The sequence below is a fragment of the Toxorhynchites rutilus genome, chromosome 2 (assembly GCF_029784135.1).
Source record: "Toxorhynchites rutilus septentrionalis strain SRP chromosome 2, ASM2978413v1, whole genome shotgun sequence".
Lineage (NCBI taxonomy): Eukaryota > Metazoa > Arthropoda > Insecta > Diptera > Culicidae > Toxorhynchites > Toxorhynchites rutilus.
In genome coordinates this window covers 81,441,481-81,465,790 of record NC_073745.1, presented here as the reverse complement: position 1 = coordinate 81,465,790, position 24,310 = coordinate 81,441,481, and the positions used below count along the sequence as shown (strand labels likewise).

The window sequence follows — 24,310 nt, the reverse complement described above, 5'->3', positions numbered from 1 at the left end:
ACTTGTCTAAAGTGCAAGTCAGTTGGTCACACGGCTGCTTATTGTGTCAATAAAGAACGATGTGCCACTTGCGGAGAACAACATGAGGGGAAATCCTGCAGTGCGACTGAGCATAAGTGTCCATATTGCGGGGGATCCCCACACGTGCTCTCAGCTTGTGAAACATACAAGGCTCGCTGGGAGAAACAGAAGCGCTCTTTGAGGGAACGCTCTAAACGCACTTTCGCAGAAATTTTGAAGGGCGCTTCTCCACTGGCTCAAGAACAACAACCAATCAATACACACAATGTCTCCGCTACGTTGCCAGTTGACGAAATGGAAGCGGATACAGCTAACGGGGGCACGCCGTTTATTTCTCAAGGGAATCCCCGGCGCAAAAATGTGACCACTCCCAAAGTTCAAGGACAAGTCCCTCCGGTGATACCCCCTGTTAGCTTACCCAAAAAATCGAGTGCAGCGGATAAGCAAAATCAGGTCCCTCCTGGCCTCCGTGGTAATAGTTCACCTTCGAACGAGCCAGCACTCGAGGGGATATCAAAAACCCCAACTGTCCCTGTTTTTCCGTCAAGTTCAACTTCTCAATCGGGATTTATAAAGTTGTCTGACCTTGTGGATCAAATCTTCACGTGTTTTAATGTTTCCGACTCCATCAGAACCATTGTCACCGCAATGCTTCCAGTACTAAAGACAATTTTGCAGCAATTGATGCAAACATGGCCCCTCCTTGCAATGATTATCTCTCTTGATGTCTAATTTAAATAGAGAGGTCGGAGATATCTCTGTTTTACAGTGGAATTGTCGTAGTCTTATGCCTAAATTGGATACATTCAAATTTCTAATTCATAAACTCAATTGTGATGTTTTTGCTCTATCCGAAACCTGGCTCTCTTCTCAAAATGATCTCTCTTTCCACGATTTTAATATAATACGCTTGGACCGTGATGACAGATACGGAGGGGTACTATTGGGGATCAATAAGTGTCACTCATTTTTTAGAATTGACCTTCCACCTATTGGAGGGATTGAAGCTGTTGCTTGTCATGCAAACATCAGAGGCAAAGACCTCTGTATAGTCAGCTTGTATTGGCCTCCGAGAGCTGCGGTTAGCCGCAAGCAACTTGTTGACATGTGCTCACTCCTTCCTGAGCCACGATTAATCTTGGGAGACTTCAACTCTCACGGAACTGCCTGGGGGGAACAGTACGACGACAATCGTTCATCGTTGATATATGACCTTTGTAACAGCTTCAATATGACCGTTTTGAACACTGGGGAAACAACACGTGTACCTAAACCTCCTGCTAACCCAAGTGCTCTTGACCTCTCGCTTTGCTCGAATTCACTATCGTTAGATTGCAAGTGGAATGTAATCCAGGATCCCAACGGTAGTGACCACTTGCCAATCAAAATTTCTATCACCAATGGGTTGAATTCTTCTGAATCAATAAACATGGCATACGACCTCACAAGACACATTGACTGGAAAAAATATGCGGACGCGATTGCTCTAGCCATCAATTCCAGAGATGGTTTGCCTCCATTGGAGGAGTATAACTTCATTTCTCGTTTGATCTATGACAGCGCGGTTCGCGCTCAAACGAAACCCATCCCAGGTTCCACTATTCGTCGAAGGCCTCCCAATCCATGGTGGGATGGCCAGTGTTCCAAGCTTTATGGAGATAAATCGAATGCATTTAAAGCTTTTCGGAAACGTGGAACCCCTGAAAATTTTCAGAAGTATTTGGACCTTGAAAATCAATTTAAAAACTTGATCAAAGGGAAAAAACGTGCTTATTGGCGAAATTTCGTGGGAGGTTTATCACGAGAAACGTCAATGAAAAAATTATGGAAAGTGGCTCGAAACATGAGAAATCGCTCTTCATCCAATGAAAGCGAAGAATATTCACATCGATGGATTTTTAATTTTGCACGAAAGGTTTGTCCCGATTCCGCTCCAGTGCAAAGAATTATTCGAGATATACCACAAGATAGGTGCGATCTTGATTCCGAGTTTTCGATGGTAGAATTCTCTCTTGCTCTCCTTTCATGTAACAATTCTGCTCCGGGATCGGATAGAATTAAGTTCAACTTGCTGAAAAATCTCCCTGATGTGGCGAAACATCGCTTGTTGAACTTATTCAATCGGTTTCTGGAGCATAATATTGTTCCAGATGATTGGAGACAAGTACGAGTTATAGCTATTCAAAAACCCGGAAAACCCGCGTCCGACTTCAATTCGTACCGCCCAATAGCAATGCTGTCTTGTATACGGAAATTGTTGGAGAAAATTATCTTGTTTCGCCTTGATCGATGGGTTGAAACGAATGGCCTACTCTCAGATACACAATATGGGTTCCGCAGGGGCAAGGGGACGAATGATTGTCTTGCGTTGCTTTCTTCAGAAATTCAAATGGCTTACGCCGAAAAAAAACAAATGGCGTCGGTATTCTTGGACATAAAGGGGGCCTTTGATTCTGTTTCAATAGAGGTTTTGTCAGACAAATTACACTCTCGGGGTCTGCCGCCTCTATTGAATAATATGTTATATAACTTGCTTTGTGAGAAACATTTGAACTTTTCTCACGGAGATTCGGCAGTAAGTCGGGTCTCTTACATGGGACTCCCCCAGGGCTCATGTTTAAGCCCCCTTTTGTACAACTTCTACGTAAGCGACATTGACAATTGCCTTACACAAAATTGCAGCCTAAGACAACTTGCAGATGATGGAGTGGTGTCTGTCGTAGGATCAAACGAATCCGACCTGCAAGAATCCTTACAAGATACATTGAACAATTTTTCAACTTGGGCCATTGGGCTAGGGATCGAATTCTCCACGGAGAAAACAGAGATGGTGGTTTTTTCTAGGAAGCATAAACCAGCAAAACCAAAGCTTCAACTTTTGGGTAAGACGATCACTCATGCTATGTCATTCAAGTATCTTGGGGTCTGGTTCGACTCTAAATGTACTTGGGGGGCCCATATTAGGTATCTGAGTAAAAAATGTCAACAAAGAATAAACTTTCTCCGTACAATTACCGGCACCTGGTGGGGAGCCCATCCCGAAGATCTTATAATGTTGTATCGAACAACTATTCTCTCAGTGATGGAGTATGGCAGTTTCTGTTTTCAATCAGCTGCCAAAACACACCTCATTAAACTCGAGCGAATTCAGTATCTTTGTCTCCGTATCGCGTTGGGATGTATGCCCTCAACGCATACCATGAGTCTCGAGGTTTTGGCAGGCCTACTCCCACTAAAAGATCGCTTCAATTTATTATCTCTTCGGTTCCTCATCCGGTGTAAGGTTATGAACCCATTGGTGATCGGAAATTTTGAGCAGCTGATCGAGCTAAATTTTCATTCTGGATTCATGAGCTCATATCATGAATTCGTCTCCATGCAGGTTGATCCTTCTTCGTATATTCCCAACCGTGTTTGCTTTCCTGACTACATCAATTCCTCTGTGCATTTTGATCTGTCCATGAAGCAGGATATCCATGGAACATCAGATTATCTTCGATCGAGGATCGTTCCAACGATCTTCGATGCAAAGTATGGGGATATCAATTGTGATAATATGTACTTTACTGATGGGTCCTCTATGAATGAGTCCACAGGATTTGGAATGTTCAACGAATTTTTTAGCACCTCACACAGTCTTCAGAATCCTTGCTCAGTGTATATTGCTGAATTGGCAGCGATACACTGGGCGCTGGACAGCGTCGCCTCACGACCTGTTGAACACTATTACATTGTAACGGATAGTCTTAGCTCTGTCGAAGCTATCCGTTCAGTGAGGCCGGAAAAGCACTCGCCGTACTTCCTTGAGAGAATACGAGAAATTTTGAGTGCTTTATCCAGACGCTGTTATGTCATTACCTTTGTCTGGGTCCCTTCACATTGCTCAATTCTGGGTAATGAGAGGGCTGACTCATTAGCAAAGGTAGGTGCAATTGAAGGCGATATTTATCAGCGTCAAATCGCCTTCAATGAATTTTATTCTTTAGTCCGCAAAAATACCATAGTTAACTGGCAACGCAAATGGAACGAAGATGAATTGGGCCGGTGGCTCCACTCGATTATCCCTAAGGTTAGCCTCAAACCATGGTTCAAAAGTCTGGACTTGAGTCGGGACTTTATTCGCACCTTCTCCCGACTCATGTCCAATCACTGTTCGTTAGATGCGCTACTCTTTCGTATTAATCTTGCCGACAACAATCTTTGTGTTTGTGGCCAAGGTTACCACGACATCGAGCACGTAGTTTGGTCGTGCGAGCTGTATCTTGTCGCCAGATCGAATTTAGAAGACACCCTTCGGGCCCGAGGAAGGCAGCCTATGGTGCCGGTGAGAGACGTGTTGGCTCGGTTAGACCTTGATTACATGTCCCAAATATATGTATTCCTTAAAGCTATCGATCTTCGTGTGTGATTGTCCTTATACCCTTAGTTTTTCCTTTTCCTTTTCCTTTGTGAGAGATCGGATCCCTTCTTAAGAATAAGATGAAATGTAAATACATATTAGATATAAGATAGGTTTAAGAATTGAGTGTGATGAGTGTGATTGAGAGTGTGAGTGTGATCATTGTCAACATATCCTCATATCCCCTCCTTTTCCTGAAGAAAATATGTCACCCTTCTAAACTCGAGTTGACCGCGAGTAATCGGTTTCCTATATTATTAACATTAGAATTAAGGAAAAATGTATATATACTAGTAACAATACAGTAAGGAGTTCGGCTCCTTTAAACCTATGTAACTGAGCCTGTAAAAATAAACGATTTAAATAAAAAAAAAAAATACAATCATTATTTTTACGTTTAATGGGTCTATAATGTAAGTTTTAGCAACTTCAACATTGGGTAAGAAAATTGTATTGCCGAGCTCGGAACACTGCCACGGCTGCCTATGCTTTCAAAAACAATAAACGGAAAAGTACTACATTCAATCAAAATGTCTCGGCCAACGAAGAGAAGAGTTAAGGCTCTCCAACGTGAATATGTGAAAACAATACGACCAACGAAGGAAAATATGAAGGAATTATCAGCATGCGGAAGAACTTGTTAATATCAAAAGAGGCCCATTTCGCATGTGTTATAAATTTGCTCATGTTACGCTCGCGTATAATCAGTATTGTCAGTGTCAATGAAGCGCCACACAGTCTGATAAGTGAATTGATCTATTTACATGTGCTTCGCTCTTCTCTCACAAACACTATTACCCCATTTTTACACGTGGGTTTACCTATACTACTACAATGGCTAGCTTCCACCTTCACCTTAAGGTTCGCGAAGATTCGTAATTCAATGTGAATGACTTTAGCAAGAACATTTCGCAAGAACCAATTTCTCATCTGAAAAACTCGCTCATTCTTAAACAAACATTACTAGGGACACTTATCCAGAAATACGGTCTGTGCATCCATGAAAGAAATTGTTTTTCGTGCTCCATTTTCGCAAAACTTGAGAGTTTAAAAAAAATATAAACGTAATTTTTACTTTAGTGGCGTCTTCATCTTTCATTTTCTTCAATGGCTCTAAAACAAATGAAAGTGAGTCGATCGCTTTCTGTTCATGTACGTCATTTCCAGAATACACATTTAGAAAAGAAGTTTTATTGATCAATATGGCTTTTCTTGGAAATGCAGAATAGGTTTCACGTATTGTTAAATACAGAAGTATTCATTTAACGTGTCCACGTGAACATTATCTAAACCCGCTCCCTCCTCACCGTGGACAAGCGTGGACATTTTCGTTACCCCTCAATCATCGACAATGGTTTTGTTTGTATTGGTGAAAGCATCGTTATTTTTTCGACACTGATGCCAGACAACATCATCGAAACAGCTATCAAAACCACTCAATAAAATGTTATTCCTGAGTCATAGCCTTTCATGTAATGAAAATCAATAGAATAAAATAGTGTTGATATCAATACAATCATTATTTTTACGTTTAATGGGTCTATAATGTAAGTTTTAGCAACTTCAACATTGGGTAAGAAAATTGTATTGCAGAGCTCGGAACACTGCCACGGCTGCCTATGCTTTCAAAAACAATAAACGGAAAAGTACTACATTCAATCAAAATGTCTCGGCCAACGAAGAGAAGAGTTAAGGCTCTCCAACGTGAATATGTGAAAGCAATACGACCAACGAAGGAAAAAATCGAAAAAAATTCTATGTATATGGTCAAATCTCATCTATGACAAAGTTATTAAACTTTTCTTGAACCCAGACTGCTTACCTTCATATGGTTCTGATTCAAAAAGTACGCTACTTAGAACAATACTGTTACCTCCATGTATAGTATAATTTTCTCACAAAAGGCCTGGACTGGTAAGGGCGTAAAAAGTTCCCCCAAACCAAATCACCAACTCTATGGCAAATATTGTATAGGATATTAAATAAGAAATTTTGGCGGTTTTTTGAACCCCTATGTGGTTTAACATAGGATCTATAGAGAAAAACGTATTTTTTCGTTTATTTCACGCCATCCTCATAAGCTTCGAGATAAAAATTTGAAGAAGTACTGAATGTGTATCTTACTACGGTGCATCAAGAAAAACCATAAAAAAAATATATATCAAAAATTGAAGCACTAACATTTTTTTTGGGTTTACGGATTCAGTACTATTCTAATTCATATTTTAATGGGTTCCTATGGATTTTCTAGATATGTTTGATTTTGTCCGATTTTTTTCAGTGTTGCGCGGTACAAAAAATATATTTTTTATATTTCCAAAAGGCCTAGCCGAGTAAGGGAATAAAAAGTGCTCCCAAACCAAATCACCAGCTGTATGGAAAATATTGTATAGGGTACTAAATATAAAATGTTGACAGTAGTACCATGTATTCGAGTTCTTATATGGTACAACATAGGATCTATGGTGGAAAATGCACCTTTTCGTTTTTTTTCACGCCATTCTCAATAGTTTTGAGATAAAAATATGAAAAAAATACTGAAAATACATCTTACTAAGGTGAACTGACCAGACGTCCCGCTTTACGCGGGACATTCCCGCATTTCAACAAAATGTCCCGCGTAAGATTACGTCCCGCGAAACGTCCCGCATTTGGCAAAAGAAACGAAAATGTCCCGCGATATCAATATATTTCAATATTACAATTTGATCATGTTGATTTTATTAAATGGATGAAACTCAAAAAAAAACTTTTATTTGGCAGACTGTTCAAGAGAGCTTCCAATGCTTCCAAAGATTAATGCGTTGAGCTGGTTTCATCGCACCGACAGTGGACTTTTTGTTTAGAGAGTGTCAACAGGAAACGACAGCAACAAAATCGGATAATTGATTTTTATAAAAGTCCCCTATTGATCTGCAGGGACCAACGTGAGTCAGACGAAAAGTTCATCTTTGGTCCCCTAGCTCGATCGGGGCTTAACGTGTTAAATAAGCCGGAAGAACTAGTGTATACGGGACAGGGAGAGGCAGGGTTGTTTGATGAAGTATCGTAAATGAAGCGCTTGGCAGCTTTACGAAAGTTGACCGGAACTTCAACTATGGCCGATGAAAAGATGCATGTCGCCGTGTTCTTTTACCTTTTCCTAGCTTTGGTGGTCGACTGTCTCCCCATTTTGGCCATTCGCCCAAAAGTTTTCTATCGGTCGCAGCTGGGGGATGTTGGGAAGGTTGGCGGTCTTTGCGACAATGTTTATCTCCAGCCGATCCATCCTGCAGTGATCTTTTGGCATAATGGGCTGGTCACAGGTTCAGCATAAATACCACATCACCTTCGCAACTTCCGCCAAGCGAAAGAAGAGCGGTTTGGACATTCCCTTCTCGTAAAGGGTGTGTCACATAAAATTGCATCACGGAAAAAACGCTGTAGAAATACGCCCAGTAGACCGATCATTTTGAAAATTTTAGACAGTAAAATAAAAACTATTAAACAACTTTTGGTATTTTCTTTTTATTCATACTTCGAGCCCAAGCCCGTATGCTCGCACCTTCCTCTTTACCCCGTCCATAAGGTTCTGTACAACGTCAGGTTGTAGTTTTTTTTGAACAGAAATCCATTTTCTCTTGAAGTCCGCCTCCGAATTGATAACTTTTGGGTTCTTCCGGAGGGCCTGCTTCATAATCGCCCAATATTTCTCTATTGGGCGAAGCTCCGGCGCGTTGGGCGGGTTCATTTCCTTTGTCACGAAGGTGACCCCGTTGGCTTCGTACCACTCTAACACGTCCTTTGAATAGTGGCACGAAGCGAGATCCGGCCAGAAGATAGTCGGGCCCTCGTGCTGCTTCAATAGTGGTAGTAAGCGCTTCTGTAGGCACTCCTTAAGATAAACCTGCCCGTTTACCGTGCCGGTCATCACGAAGGGGGCGCTCCGCTTTCCGCAAGAGCAGATCGCTTGCCACACCATGTACTTTTTAGCAAACTTGGAAATTCCTAAAAAATCGATGTTCCACAAATTTCGACAAAAATAGTTTTACCATCTTGGGCCCATTTTTTAAATTTTCTACATGACTTCTATTCTATATGAAAAAAATTAAAAAAATATAAAAAATACATATTTTTTGATATCGCAAATTAAAATTTTATTTTGTAAATAAAAAAAAGAGTACTGATTTATCTTCTCAGTGTATATTTTTTCCAAATTAAGCCAAAAATACTCTATAACTCTTTCTAACACACTATTTTGGTACGACTCATATTTTTTGAGATATAAACTATCAAAGATTTCTCTTACTCAAATCGATACGGCCTTTTCAAAAGTTACGCTTGAGTCAAAAAATGAACCATGATGATTGGAAAAGTTGTTGGAAATTATAAGCAAATTCATAAAATTTCATGAACATGACGGTATAACACGACAAACATATTAAAAGGGATTATTTACTATAAAAAAGACAATAAATTAGAAATATTTTTTTAAATATTTCGAGAATGGCTACATTTAGAAGGAGATTGATAATAACCTTTTTTGTTTTAAATCACATCAGGATTCATAATTTGTGGCTAAAAATGATTGTTAACATACAAAAATTTTCGAAAATACCTAAAAATTCGATGTTCCACAAAGTTCGTCAAAATTAGTTTTACCATCTTGGGTCCATTTTTTAAATTTTCTGCATGACTTCTATTTTGTATGAAAAAATTTAAAAAAAATTAAAAACTATGTATTTTGGATATTGCAAATTGAATTTTTATTTTGTAAATAAAAAAAAGAGTACTATTTTTTTTCTCAGTGTACATTTTTTTCATATTCAACCATCAACACTCTATAACTCTTTCTAAGACACTATTTCGGTACGACTCATAGTTTTTGAGATATAAATTATCTTACTAAAATCGATACACCCTTTTCAAAAGTTACGCTTGAGTTAAAAAATTCAAAATTGCTGTGAAAAACTCATATTTCCTCCAACCCAAACGAAATACACATTTTCATTGGAATCAAAAATACAAGTTTTTAAAATCTTCATTTTTAGGACGATTTCATTTGGAATTGCTGCTCTGTTAAATGAATTTTAGCCTAAATTATTTCAATTTACTCTACTAGTATTAATTGGTTCCCTGTTTTCCCATTTCAGGTCGAACAACCGAATTCATGAGTGTGAGAGTTGTTAACTCAAGCAAAACCTAGGGAATGTTGTAGGTTTAGCGTTCTAATTAAGCATAAGAATTATAATACATACCAAGAAAGATACAAAAAAAAGTTGCTGTTGTTGTTGTTGTTCTTTTTGTTGTTGCCCGCCTACCTTCAAACAGTATCAAATAGCCATCCACTGTTAGCACCACCACGAGTAAGTGTGAAGAAACTTTGGCCGGAAAATAAAATTACCTTTCGCGCGCCGACCCACAAAAAAAAGGAACGTTTGGTGCGAAAACGAACCCCCGAAGTATACATCCTGAGAAACGAAGCGAAGCAAACAATTTCCCGGTGTCAGAATCAGAGAAAAAGAAGAAGGTAAAAGGAAAACACTGTTAGAGTTATAATTAGGCATTAAAGCGCTGTATCAGAATCAGAGAGTTGAATACAGAAAAAAATCAAACTCACTCGCGGCAGTTGGAGGAATGAAAACAAAAACCTAACGAAAATAGAAACGCTGGATCAAGTTCGATAGCGCTGCGAAAGTAAATATTGTACTAAAATTATTTACGACTCCCGGCGAGCGGTTCGATATCGGTGTAGCTTCTCATCTTGGCAAACGCCGGAACAGGTGTTTCTAATTGTGAGAAAATTGCGCGAGTGATCGACAAGTGAAGCGAAAAGGTTCATTACGGTGCAGGTAGTGTGTTATTGTTTCAGGATCTCCAGTTCGAATTGAATGGTCGTGCGTTATGAAATTGATTCTGTTCCGGTGTAAATATTCTAGTGAAACCGTTGATGCTCGTGTGCATTGTTTATTCAAAGAGCTATTCCTGTGTCCAGAGCGAATATCAGAAAGAGTAATGAACTATTCGCTATTATAAATTGGATTGTGGTGGGAAGGCCACCGTTTAAAGTACTTCAACCTAGGAAGAAACAGTAAAATATAGTAGCAGTTACCATTCCGACACTAAAAGGTGAGTAGAAATTAATGAGCTAACATCCCTTAACAGCACCAATATCTTATTGTAGAAATCACCTCTTATATTTTTACCCAAATTTCTGGAAGGTAAAATGTACCTCATTTAAAAATCCACCTCCTCTCATCAATTTCATTATATTTTGGGATCAGAAGTTACATTCCAAACTCAATTACAACACGACTTTGAGCTGAAGATATTAAAAGAAGGCAAAAGGGTTCTCATAAATAAAAATCTTCTCACAGTTCAAACCGATCGTAAATACCGCTCTCCTCGTTAAGCCCCGCCGGGGAGAAACCCCTTTTTGAAAAAGAAGTCAGTTTATGATAGCCGTTCGCAACATAAACGGACCCATCCATCCATCCCCTAGCCCCAACAATGCATCAAAAACCAACAAACCGGAAACTTTTACCCCTCTTATCACCCTATCCTTCCCGCTGCTCTGATTCTTTTGTGGAGAAAAAAAAACCCAATTTATTTTCACCTGCGGCAAAACCACTCATTGCACCCATCCGGATAAGAGAGACTTAATTTAAGTACTTTCAATTTATGCTAATCGATGATTTACATCAGTTTCCACAGCACAAGTTTTTCCTGCTCGCAGTTGAAGTGAAACACAACCCTTTGGATGCCACGAGGCGGCTCAGTATCACCCGGTCTCCTGATTAATGGCACATCACACGGCTGCTCGTTTGCTCTCTTATTACGCCACTCCACTCCCCGAAGACTTCACCTCCCTTAGACACCCTCTCTCTCCCCAGGGCAACCATCCCACCCATAGCAACAGCCGCGCACAGAGAGACGAAAAAAAATAGGGGCACAAAATATCTATTCTTAGAAAGGATTGACACTTTATTGCTGCGCATTAAATTTATGGGGCTCCGTAATAATTTTTGCCTTCCCCGTAAGCCATCCTGATTGAGTCTTACGGCGCCGCGCAGTTAATCATTTTCCGCCACGCTATCAGTCCTTTGGCCGTTGTTTGGCGCTATCAGCCAGCCCGGGGGGAACCGGGGAAGCTGACTGTGGCGTCTCCATTCGCGCGTTTGGCATCCTGCCGCGCGGTATGGGTGCGCACGATTGTTTGTGGCCAACCAAACAAACCAAAAACCAGAAAAAAAAACGAAAACCCTACCATTGCCATGCGGTAGTAAAACTTTATCTTCACACCAAACACCGTTGTTGCGTTCGGGAAATAGCTGCCAGAGGTGCTGTTGTTCTGTGGAAGGAATGTTTATGTGCGTCGCAGGGCGAAATAATGGAAGGAAGGCTAAATGATGGTCATGATATTACCACCCATTCTGGGGAGGGAATTGAATTTGCATATAAAAAGAGAGAGGAAAAGAACCAGGCAATCCCAAATGTTTCAGACGAGTCATTTCTGGATCAATATTTGGTGGTTTTGGGGGCCATTTCCGAATCACTCGAATCATGTTTTAGGTTAAGGTAATTATCCACGAAAATAGTTTCCATAGAACATGGATCGATGCAAGTTTTTTGTTAAAAGAAACTTCTTTGCGACTCCTGTTTGTTCATAGTGAAGTAAGTGATAGTTTTTCAACGATATGAAACCATGTATTAATAAACTTACTGCGTTGCGGATTTGTACATTTAATTTGAATAAAAAAAAATAATGTTAAAAAATTATATGAGGCTACTTCGGTTTTTTTTCCACTCAGATTTTTTTCCTTGATATATCATCGTGACTTTTAACAAATATTTAACGCGAATTTGTATGTAACAGTTTTTCGGAGAAATAAAATTTTTGTTCACATAAAATCAATTGAATTTAACACTCATTTAACAATCAAACTGAATAACTCCGGACAACACGGAAACGAATTAATTCAAAGAACTGCTATTTTAGGCTCCCTTCCACGACGAGGAGTTTGCGATGGTTTCGAATCACGTTTAGGAATTTCATCAAACAAAATACTTTCTCAAGTTGAAACTTTAGAAACTTTCTTCGTTTTAGACTCGACTGGGTATCCGATAACATTGTTATGATTCTAGATAGTTACTAGCTTATGACCTCATGGATAGGCCATTTTTAATTGTACCGTCTTTTTATCAATTTGTACTGTTTTTTGAGTATGAAGAAAAAAACATTTGTAATTCTGTTCTGATGTACAACGATTAGTGAATTTCCGAACATTTATTGTCCATGTTTGAGGAGATGCTGTATCTGCAACTTAAATTGCTTTATGAATTCCATTAGAGTTCTTCAAAAAAGAAAGAAAGAAGTATTTTTGATTAGTGAGGTGTAAAGTGTTCTTAGAAAATATATATAGAGACTAGCTGCCCCGGCAAACTTTGTCCCACCCAAAACTTATTTTTCGTTATCACATTCACGATTTTTTACTAAGCGCAGAACTGTTCGTTGATTGATTTTCTAATCTAACCTTTAAAATTACCTTTTACTATAAAATTCCTAGTACTTCTACCAAAACTCGTCATTAAAATATCAGATTATTTTCAGACACAATTCTCGTTCAAGATGTTTCAATCACTTACAAATAACAAGTTTCTCCGTTACATGGAATAAAAATAGAATACATACAGGAATATGATAGAATAAAGACAGCCCTAAATCGGACTATTCCTTCCTCGAGTTTTGCTCTTATCAACACATTCGGAGATACTTTTTTATTGGTATAGATAGAAGAAGATATAGGAGTGCGTTTCATCACATTAAAATTCATTTCCACTTTCGAACAAAGATCATTTTCACTAGCGCAAACATCAAATGGAATAACAGCACTTGTTACTATGTAATTGTAGAACATATGGGAATTAAATTTTCCGAACTTTCCCTTTTTCCTTCAGAATTTTCCGTAAATTTTCAATTGTCATGTTTGGTTGGATTATTTTTGGTTGAAATATGTGTAATATTTCTATGAGACCCCCTCTCCATTCCAGAGGAAGGAGGGTTGTCATACCATCATAGAAACATTTCTCATACCCAAAAATCCTCACATCCCAAATTGGGCTTGATTAGTTCTCGAGTTATGCAGAACTTTGTGTTTGTGTGCCTTCTGTAATTTGTGTTTCATTTGTATGGCAGTCCCCCCTTAGAGAGGGGGATGGAGTGTTTAACCATTGTTTCCATTTGCTTGATAAGTTCTCGAGTTATGCAGAAATTTGTGTTTCATTTGTATGGCAGCAACAACCCCCCCCTTTTCCCCCCTAAGAGAGGGGTGTGGATAGTCCAACCACCATAGAAACATTTATTGCACCCTAAAACCACAATATGCCTAATTTGGTTTTATTTGCTTGATTCATTCTCGTGTAATGCAGAAATTCGTATTTCATTTGTATGGCAGACTATCCCCCCCCGTGGGACTACGTCTAACCAGAGTATATGGGGGGTAAAATGAAAACCTAAACACAGAACATGCAGGAGAAAATGAAAGATTCCGAATGCTTATAACTCGAACATTCCTTACTAGTTCGGAAAGATGTTTGCATCAATTGATAGGGAATTTTCTACGCGTCTATTGTAATTAATAAAATGTTATTTTTCATTTAATTAACCAATTGAATAACTGTAAAATGTTAAGCGTTATCTAAACGCCCTCGTTTTGATTGGCCCAATTTACGGCTTCCCCAACACAGCCATCATAACCAAGCAGCCTTGGGGAAATCGGCATTGCAAATACATGAAAGTCGGGGGTATTGTTGTTCCGACTGAAATATGTTTCCCTAACACAGAGTTCAAATCCATGGAGCGTTGGGAAATTGGCATTGCAAGTTCATGTAAGCCGGGGGTATTTTGACGTAGGACTACGTCTTTCATTTCTATACCGGGGTGTAAAATCAAAGTTTCGAAAACGAAAGCGTTACGCCGGAGACCGAGATTTTGAGCGTTAATAGCTCCTAAACAACTGAACGAAATGGTATGATAAACACTTCATTCGAAAGATAAAATGTCTATGTTATATACTTGTTACTTTTTGATCCGGAAATTTGTTCCAATAGTCTTAAAATTGCCTTCAAAACAGGCTTTTAAAATCACCAATCGGTATATAAGCGAGCGCCGCTCGGAAATCCACTCAGTTCTAATTGAACAGCGATTGGAGCATGTTGTCGCTGTTGTGGTGAAGCTCTTCGTTTATCATGAAAGCGTGGATGAACGGTGTCACCAAGAGCCTGTTTGTGCACCCTAGGCCAGAAGGGAATCCATCAGGAGGAGAGTGATGCCACAAACGGCTCCCCGGTAAGACATCGCTACACACACATACACGCGCGGAATTCTTTCCGTTTGGATGTCATTCAGCATCGAGAAAGTTCCGGAAAGATCTAATCGTTACTGAAAATAATCTGCCAGTTCCTCTGGGAATTTAAAAATACATTCATGTGAAAGAGTTTACTTGAATGTTTTCTATCCATGTAACACTGTGACCAAATATATTTGGTTTTGTGATTTTTCAATCAATCGCAATTAACAGGATAGCTTCTGAAGATTATTCTTCCCCATCAGTAGGATATTTCCGTATCCAATATTGTATGCGCCCGCAATCGATTATTGCTCAGTCGCCGAAAGTTCCGAGCTCAGAGATTTCATTCCCCTCTAGTTTGCCTTCCAAATTGCCATCGTAAACCACACCTTCTCTCGATTCAATCACACACAAAAAGCATACTTAAGCAATATTCTGGTGGTGAGACACATTCATTTTTCGTGAGGACATCGACAAGACAACATCGTTGCCTAACGTGCTGGAGGAGATGGACGGCGAAGGATCGACACATACACGCGCAGAACTCTTTCCGTTAGGATGCCATTCAGCATCGAGAAAGTTCCGGAAAGATCTAATCATTGCTGGAAAATAATCTGCCAGTTCCTCTGGGAATTTAAAAATACATTCATGTGAAAGAGTTTATTTGAATGTTTTCTATCCATGTAACACTGTGACCAAATATTTTTCAATCAAGTACTATTAACAGGTGGTTATCGAGTTAGTATTAACCACTGGTGGGCTTCCAGTATCGAGGAAAATGTGGAAATATCTAATCGTTGCTGGAAAATAATCTGCCAGTTCCCCTTGGAATTGAAAATTTCATTCAAGCGAAAGAGTTTATTTTAATGTTTTCTATCCATAAAATATCCATATAATACATTTGGGTTTGTGATTTGTCAATCAAGTACAGTTAGCAGGTTAGCTTCTGAAGATTATTCTTCAGAACAAGGTTTTTCGTATCCTATATTGGATGCACAAAACCTTGTGCCTCCAACGTAACGCTCTCGTTTTCGAAGTCCCCCAAATATTCATTTATTCATTCATTCAGAATGGATTTAGATTCAACTTCAAACAAATGATCTCTAAATCAACGATAGTCCTACGTCACCCTTGTGGTTATATCATAGATATAACCCACTTCCTGTTTTTCTTTTTTCTTTCCAATCGTGCTTCATTGTATTTCGCTGCTGCTCTGGTTGCCCGTTTTGGTCGGTACGATTTGAGGAGCACAAAATGGACCAATCAAAAATGAGCACATAGTGCATTTGGACAATGCTTGATATTTCACAATTATTCAATTATTTATCTCAAGAAAAATAAAATGTAATTGGTTATGATAGATGCGTAGATATATTTCCTATCAATTGATGCAAAAACCTTTGCGATCTATCGAGAAATGCTCGAGTTATAAGCGTTCCAAATCTTGCATTTTTTCCTACTTGTTCAGTGCCTACATTTTCATTTCACCCCCTATATCTTCCGGTTAGACGTAGTCCTACGTCAAAAAAACACTCGTTCATCGCTCCCAACTTATTCGCCAGCACGTATGCAATCAGCAATATCCACGCTAGTTACAATGAGCACTATATATTTGTGCGCGTCGTTTGTTAAACTATCGCTGTTTGTTAAACTGTTATTTATATGCTGATTTCCCTCAAGTACCTTGAATTTTAAATCTCTGTTAGGAAATATATGTCGGAGAAAACAAAAGCTCCCCCTTCGTTCATGTGTTTGCAATGCCGATTTCCCCCAGGCAGCGTGGTTTTAATGTCTTTGTTAGGGAACACACTTCGGTAGGAACAAAAGTTCCCTTTACTTTGATGTATTTGCAATGCCGATTTCTCCGTATCTTCAATTTCGACCAATCAGAACGAGGTATTTCGTTTGGAGATTTTTTGATTGTTTGATAGCTATTTTCATATGATATATTATTTTATCCATTGTGATGAATTGTTATGGAGTGCTCAGATCGATTGATGCAAATATCTCGTAAATCCATCAGGAAATAACTGACCAATAATTGTAAGTACACGAGCCGCCGCATGTATTGTCAATTTCGACCAATCAGAGGTGGGCATTTCCGTTAGGATAGGGGTTGAGATTTTTCAATTGTTCGATAGTTAGTCATGACATATATTATTTGATTCAATGTAAAAAATTGTTATGGAGTGTCGAAATTGACTGACGCAATAATCTCATCAATTCATCATTAAATGACTGAGAAATTGGAAATGGGACAATTTTCACGATCTGCTCGATTTTCGATTTTCAATTTGTACCCCAATACGTTCCCGAAAGACGTAATCCTACGTCAAAAAAACTTCGACTAGTAAGCCAACCATCTCTACAGGTTGGTGTAAATATCGTGTTCCATGATGGAATTTTCAAACCCCAAAACCAATGTCCCCACTAAAGTCATGATACGTATCTCACATCTTTGGTTGTCTTTCTGTGTGCTAGCAAATGCTAACATTAGTGATAGGAAAGAAACATTTAATAACATTTTTCAACTGAACTCCATTTCCGGAGCATTTCAGGAAGGCGTGTATCTATTCCCACGTGAGTGCTCTCATATAAACAAACTCGGAAACGTATAGTGAGATTATATCTCAGACATTCTCATCTCGCTGGATTATGTAGTGCAAAATAAATGACAATTTACGGTATCGCAAACGAGGGGCGCTTTTGCATATTCACCGAACGGTCCCGTGGAATAGCCGAAATTTTAATTCTCTTATGCTCCACTAGCAAACCACAATGGCCCCAGCGCAGCGGTGTTGTATATCAGACAGAAACACACCCAGCAGTACAAGGACAGGACAGGACTTTGCAGAGTGCAACGGGCCAAAGTTGTCCGAACAAGGAAGAGCGCAAATATTAACATCATCTCTAGGCATCCTCCAGTTGCCCTATTTCATGGTGTTATGATACACGAAAAAGGAAATGCAGTATATGATGTCACAATTTTGACGTAGGACTACGTCTAACCGGAAGATATAGGGGGTGAAATGAAAATCTAGGCACTGAACAAGTAGGAAAAAATGCAAGATTTGGAACGCTTATAACTCGAGCATTTCTCAATAGATCGCAAAGGTTTTTGCATCAATTGATAGGAAACATATCTACGCATCTATCATAACGAATAACATTTCATTTTTCTTGAGATAAATAATTGAATAATTGTGAAATATCAAGCATTGTCCAAATGCACTATGTGCCCATTTTTGATTGGTCCATTTTGTGCTCCTCAAATCGTACCGACCAAAACGGTCAACCAGAGCAGCAGCGAAATACAATGAAGCACGATTGGAAAGGAAAAAGAAAAAATATGAACGAAACATTGGTCGCAGTCTCACACATGAGTAATTCTCGAGCCAGCCAGTCAGCTTAAAAATCCCCGCTCCGCTGCCGTAGCGATCATTCTTTGTGTGGACACCGACTGGACAACATCGTTGCTGGACGAGCTGGATGGCTAGGGATCGAGTGCCTTTCTCAAGGCAATGGGGGCGGAGGTGTAATGAAGGAGTTAGAGTAGAGTTTTAAGGGCCTTTCTCAAGGCTAGAGACGAATGAACTAAAAAGTTTAAAGTCTCTATAATACAAAACCACCACCACCACCACCGTAACGATCATTCTCATCTGAACCGTACACCACATCGTTTCGCATGACATCACATCAACAAACCAACACAAGCAGCCATGGTTGGATATGGCAAAGGAGGAAAAGTGAAGGGAAAGGAAAAATCCCGCCCGAACCGTGTTAGTCTGGAGTTCCACGCAAGGGTAGCTAGGCCGAGCGCGTTAGTACCAGTGAATCAGTCCACCTAGCCGGCGTTATATAGTTTCGGCCGCCGAAGTGGAAAAGCTGCTCGCGACGATAAGAAAACCCGCATTCAGAACAGACCACATTCGGTTCGGTGGACATCAAGACAACACAACAGGCAGTTGCAGCGAGTGGCGAGTGGCAAACGCAATCGCAAAACGGCATCAGGTAGCAGAAGAAAAAAGTTTGTTCTTTATACAATCTGCTTTGGTGGCAAAACCAGAACAAGGCGGCATCGAGGGCGTTCGAAATGGTTTTTTTCAAAACCACGAGTACTAAGTTTTCTAAATTGGAACCATTCCAAAAAACACGGCGCTTATCAGGGCCATTAAACCTTTCAAAAAAGAGTTTACGAAATACAGTTCAATGCTTTCTAAAACAATATCCAAAATAATAATAAAACACAAATTGATTTTTTCATAATTTGTTTGCCAGGATATGATGAGTATGTGAATTTGGCAGTTGTTCTGAGCTTATTGATGGTTGGGGACTTTCCCGATTATTCAATTTTCACCAATTCTTAAATTGCTTCTAGATTGAAAGTACAGTAATTTATATTTAGCTCGACATTGAGCTAATTGGATGGATCTGTAATGCGACATTTTTGTAAACATAGAGTTCGGGGTCCAAATTATGACCCCACATTGAAAGTCGACACTGTACCACTGTCATCGGAAATGTTCAATTACAGGTTTCAATTGCCTCAAATACGACACTGAGTGTTTCTCCGGCACGTCGCATTAAATGTAATTTACTGAACAACATGTCACAAGCTGGATGGGAAGAAATTTCCCAACTGTTAAAGCTGTGGCGAGTGGCAAACGCAAAAGCTAAACAGGAAGGTTTAACCGAACAAGATGGGAATATCGAGTGATTAAACAGTAAACTAATCCATTTTTCAGGTAGATAGGTAGGTATTCACGTAGGAGAAGAAAATAAAACAATATATTTAAAATATATATTTAACAAAAGCTGTCCCCTTTGTATAGTCCTACGTCACTCCGGTTATGTCCCCGACATAACCCACCCGTCTTTTATATAGAGAAATTTCACCTCATTCCATCATACGATAACAGAATTATGTATAGACAGTAGAGGTGACCACCATCTGGAACATTCCGGGGTATGTTTAAGGGTCAATTTTGTTTATAGATTCCACCCACCTAAATGGCTTAAAATGTTCCTCAATCGAGTGAACAGAGTTTAAAAATGGTTTGGCGAACATTCGACTTTTTATACCCAATGCTACCGGCATTTTGCGGGGATGACTCAACGGAAAGCAACCCGTTTTTTCAATTCACTCGAAACAAAATCCGTGCAAATCCGGGCAAGAACTGGGCAATCGTGATGATGCTACCGCTCAGCATGCCTTCGTCGGATTATTCCGATAGAAAGCAACTGACGGTAACGTCGTTATCAGATTTCCGTGTTTCTTCCTTATTCATAACGAGTAGAAAAAGAGAACACGAAACACCCCCCCTGCATCAGGGAAAAAGCACGGTTTCGTCACGATGCCAGTCTCCAGGGGAAACAAAAAATAAAAGTTAATTTATCCGAAGAACGAGCAAAAAAAAAAAACATCGAATCTCAGGAAGTGACACTCAGCGAGATCGCAACGATTTGAATCCTCCTGTCAGCACAGAGCCGAGTTTGTGTCTGCGGCGAACAGAAACGTGGAAAACATGAAGAGCTTCCGGCGTGTTTTCCCGCTTCCTTGGAAGTCAAGATAAACATCATCGATATGATCCGCAGTATTCCGTCATGTACTGAGTGAACTGACGAAAAGAAAATTTGCTCTTCGGGGAAAAAAATCCATTCCATATACATGCAATTACGTTGAGATATGATTCGAGGCTTGTTTAGGAGTTCCGAAATCAACTGATGCTGATCGGGAGCTATATGAGATACCGCAAGAAGTGCGAACAGAGTATTTTACACGCTCGTGTTTCGCTACCCTTGTTTCACCATCTTTCTTAGAAAGACAGACCTTTTCGTGAATGGAATGTTTGAATACCTAGGAAAGTAATGTGGCACTTGCTCTCTGAGATTCATCTCACGAACGTTCTGTTTTTGATTTGCTCGGATTCGACAGCTGACGCCTGGAAATTGACAACAGAAGAGCAATTCCAAATGAAATCGGCAATGATTCGGATGAAAGTTTGTATTCCGTTTGGGTTGGAGGAAATATGAGTTTCCCATAGAAATTGGGAATTTTTTGACTCAATTGTAGCTTTTGAAAAATATCGATTTTGTAAGAAAAAAACTTTGATAATTTATATCGCAAAAACTATGAGTCGTACCGAAATAGTGTGTTAGAAAGAGTTATAGAGTAGCGGTGAAAAAAATACACTGAGAAAAAAAACTACTCTTTTTTTATTTACGAGAAACATTTCAATTTGCGATATCTTAAATATGTATTTTTTTAATTTTTATAAAAAAAAGATTCGTATAAAATAGAAGTCAGTAGAAAGTTCCAAAAATTAGTACAAGGTGGTAAAACTATTGTTGGATATATTCCAACGGGATTCCAAAATTATAATTCTCCGCCGCGGAAATGAATTAAATACACTTGATCCGTTTAGTCAAATGGAGAATATAATTTTCTTGTTGAATTACAGAGTTATGTTGGTATTAATGATAAAGATCGATGACAATAATAATCATAATACGAATAATGATAATAATAATAGTAACAGTAAATTTACTACAATTCACATGAACCTAATGAAGCACAACAATAATGATAGGTGCAACATTGTTGATAATAACAGTATATAATTCATATTTACAATAATAATGATATTTCATTCAAGGTAATAATAATTTCATGGTGATAATTCATTCTTTGTCCTCCGGGCAATTTTTTTCTCTCTATGGACTTAATCCATTCATTCGATCAAATCATTGATAAAAATTGGCCTTTCCTCATTCGATTTACTTCCTATGCGTTGTTTGTTTCTCAATGATAACTATGTTACTCATGTTTAATTCCCCTTTGATATTTCTCGTGTTCAGTTCTAGGGCACTGTGATTTTAGAGATTTTAATCCTAAACAGAAGCATGTAATTTAGTTTAGATATGTATGTTTATAATTACTCCACGTTATTTTCTCACCGGTTCTCCTTAAGTTTGGGCTTAAAAGTAATTCCTGTTTAACCTTTAGAACACAGATTTGCGACCATTTACTGCGTAAACTGATAGGTCGAATTTCACACTGTGTCTACGTTTAGAAATTGATTCGCAGCTAAACAAGGAAAAAGGTTAAAAAATATGCGCCTAAAAGCAATTCAGTATTGCTGTGAAATTTCTCGCTATTTACCTCTTTATATCGCGAAAGATAACTTGCCACAAACTTTGGTGGAATGCAACCACTCACACGCGAATGCTCACAACTTGATTGAATCGAGTATTAAACAGTTTGGATCGTTCTTAATATCTTGTAATGGAAACCGTACAAAATGTGGGAGCTTATCTTGTCTTATGTTTACGTTCTGTTTTTTTTTACTCACCAGCAGTGACAGAACGACAAACCTGTTACATCGATGCTGTCGGCTGTCAAGGTCGATACAGGTGAAAGGTGAGCGCGCTGGCCTAATGGGTAGGCCAACAACTATTTTTGACGAACTTTGTGGAATATCGAATTTTTATTCAATTTGGAAACTTCGAATTTTGTATGTTAACAATCAATTTTAGCCACGAATTATGAATCCTGATAGGATTTAAAACAAAAAAGTTTATTATCAATCTCCTTCTAAACGCAACCATTCTCGAGATATTTTAAAAAATATTTCTAATTTAGTGTCTTTTTAATAGTCAATAGGCCCTTTTAATATGTTTGTCGTGTTATACCGTCATGTTCATGAAATTTTATGGATTTGTTTATAATTTCCAACAACTCTTCCAAATACATCATTATGGTAAAACTGTATGTTTAGGAGTTACGTTGAAAAACAGTTGAAGATGGGCCTGATCACGAACGTCACTTCACGGTGAAAACGAAAAGAATTGTATGCGATTTGTATGCATTTCATTCCGTTTTCACCGTGAAGTAATGTTCGTGATCAGGCCCGACATGTGGGTTAATAAAAAACGTAGCGATATTAATTTTTTTTTCTAAAGGTAGTAGCCCGGTGTGACGACCGAAATTTCGACGTTTTTTCATAATTTTTTTAACAAGAAAATAAAATGCGATGGTTTTAAAATTTTTACATGTTTTTATTAGTGTTTTAAAATATAGAAAAAATACTCTTTTAGTATATTTTACATAAATTTGTGTTTAATATTTTAAGATTTGAGCTGGTTCGGGGAAGCACACAGCCTTCCGAAGTCATTTGAAATAAAAAATTCAAAAAGATTAGTATTCTGCAGAATTTTTTTCAATGAACTAACCTATAATATACATTAAAAAACTGAAACAAAATGGCGGACGCGTGAATCTATTTTTTTTTCTTGATAAAAATAATTTTTAATTTAAATGTTTTAAAGGTTACATATTTAGATATGTGTGTCTAGAACAACGGGTAACATTTTTAGTCGAATCGGTTTTGAGTCAGTGCTTCCCCGGAGTTTCGAAAACATGAAAACGCGTTTAAAGTTTTGACAACAGATTTTTTATGCAAAAACTATACTCACATTAATCAGCTATGCTTGGTGCATAGAGCAGTATATGCATAGTATATTTTTAAGATGTTTTTCTTCCGAAAAATGTAAAAAAATCGATTTTGTGAACCCGTCACACCGGGCTACTACCTTAATACAAACGTTTAGCATATTATTCGTGTTGCACAATCAAAACACGAACAGTTTTCAAAGTACAATGGAAACCTCAACAACACGAATACACCTCGTTAATTCAACCGGACGTTTTTTCATTTTCTGCGTGTTCTGGGTTCAGTTTTCATTTCATTCAAAAAAGAATTAGACTACTTTTTGGAAAAAGTAAAAAATTGTTCTTGTTTTTTTTACAAAAAAAAACTAACTCAAAAACTATGATACCTACAAAACTCTGGTCAGAGGATGAAATGTAGAATTGCTCAAATTTTTATAAAAAAAATACCAAAATTTAATAAAAACTCGCTGGAAAAAAATATTTTAAAAAATAACTCATTTTTCTCGAAAACGTATTTTTTAAAATTCTCAAAAAAAATTATATGAATAGCCCTTACAATTTCCAACAAGTCGTCTATACATCGGAAGATGGGTACTTTTACAGGGAAAAAGTTTTCTAACGACAACTTCTTCATGTTTTATTTGGAAAAATTACCACTAATCGTAATTTTCGTAAATCGTAAAAGTAAAGATAGTAACATAGTGTATTCGACAAAGTTCTAGATCTTATTTAAATATAGACTTTTGTCGAATACGTCATCTTTCTATCTTTTTTAGTTTCTGGAATATAAGGCATTTTTGTATCTCCTGAAAAAAAGACGGGTGGGTAATGTCGGTGACATAACCGGAGTGACGTAGGACTATACAAAGGGGACAGCTTTTGCTAAATATATATTTTAAATATATTGTTTTATTATCTTCTCCTACGTGAATTCCTACCTATCTACCTGAAAAACGGATTAGTTTACTGTTTACTCTTTATGAACATGTTGGGGGTTCTGAAAAGAACCTTTGGTGTTGTGTTTTTGCGTTTTTTTTTTACAAACTTGATTCTTGATTTTTTTCTGAAGGCTTTGTACTTATGAAATGTTTAACGCCGGGCATCTTTCGG

The 24,310-nt window shown here is 38.3% G+C and overlaps 1 protein-coding gene across 3 annotated transcripts in view; it reads left to right on the top strand.

The window, feature by feature from the left end:
- The window catches only part of LOC129765809 (5-hydroxytryptamine receptor-like), a 489,787-nt gene that overhangs the window by 25,827 nt on the left and 439,650 nt on the right, over positions 1 to 24,310 (top strand). Inside the window, exons 2-3 of one of the 3 annotated variants that reach the window (XM_055766243.1) lie at positions 9,553 to 9,929; positions 10,272 to 10,528. The gene's annotated coding sequence lies outside the window, so the exon portion shown is untranslated. Of the gene's footprint in view, positions 1 to 9,552; positions 10,529 to 24,310 lie in introns of all 3 variants that reach the window. The other 2 variants (XM_055766242.1, XM_055766241.1) reach the window with 2 other exon arrangements.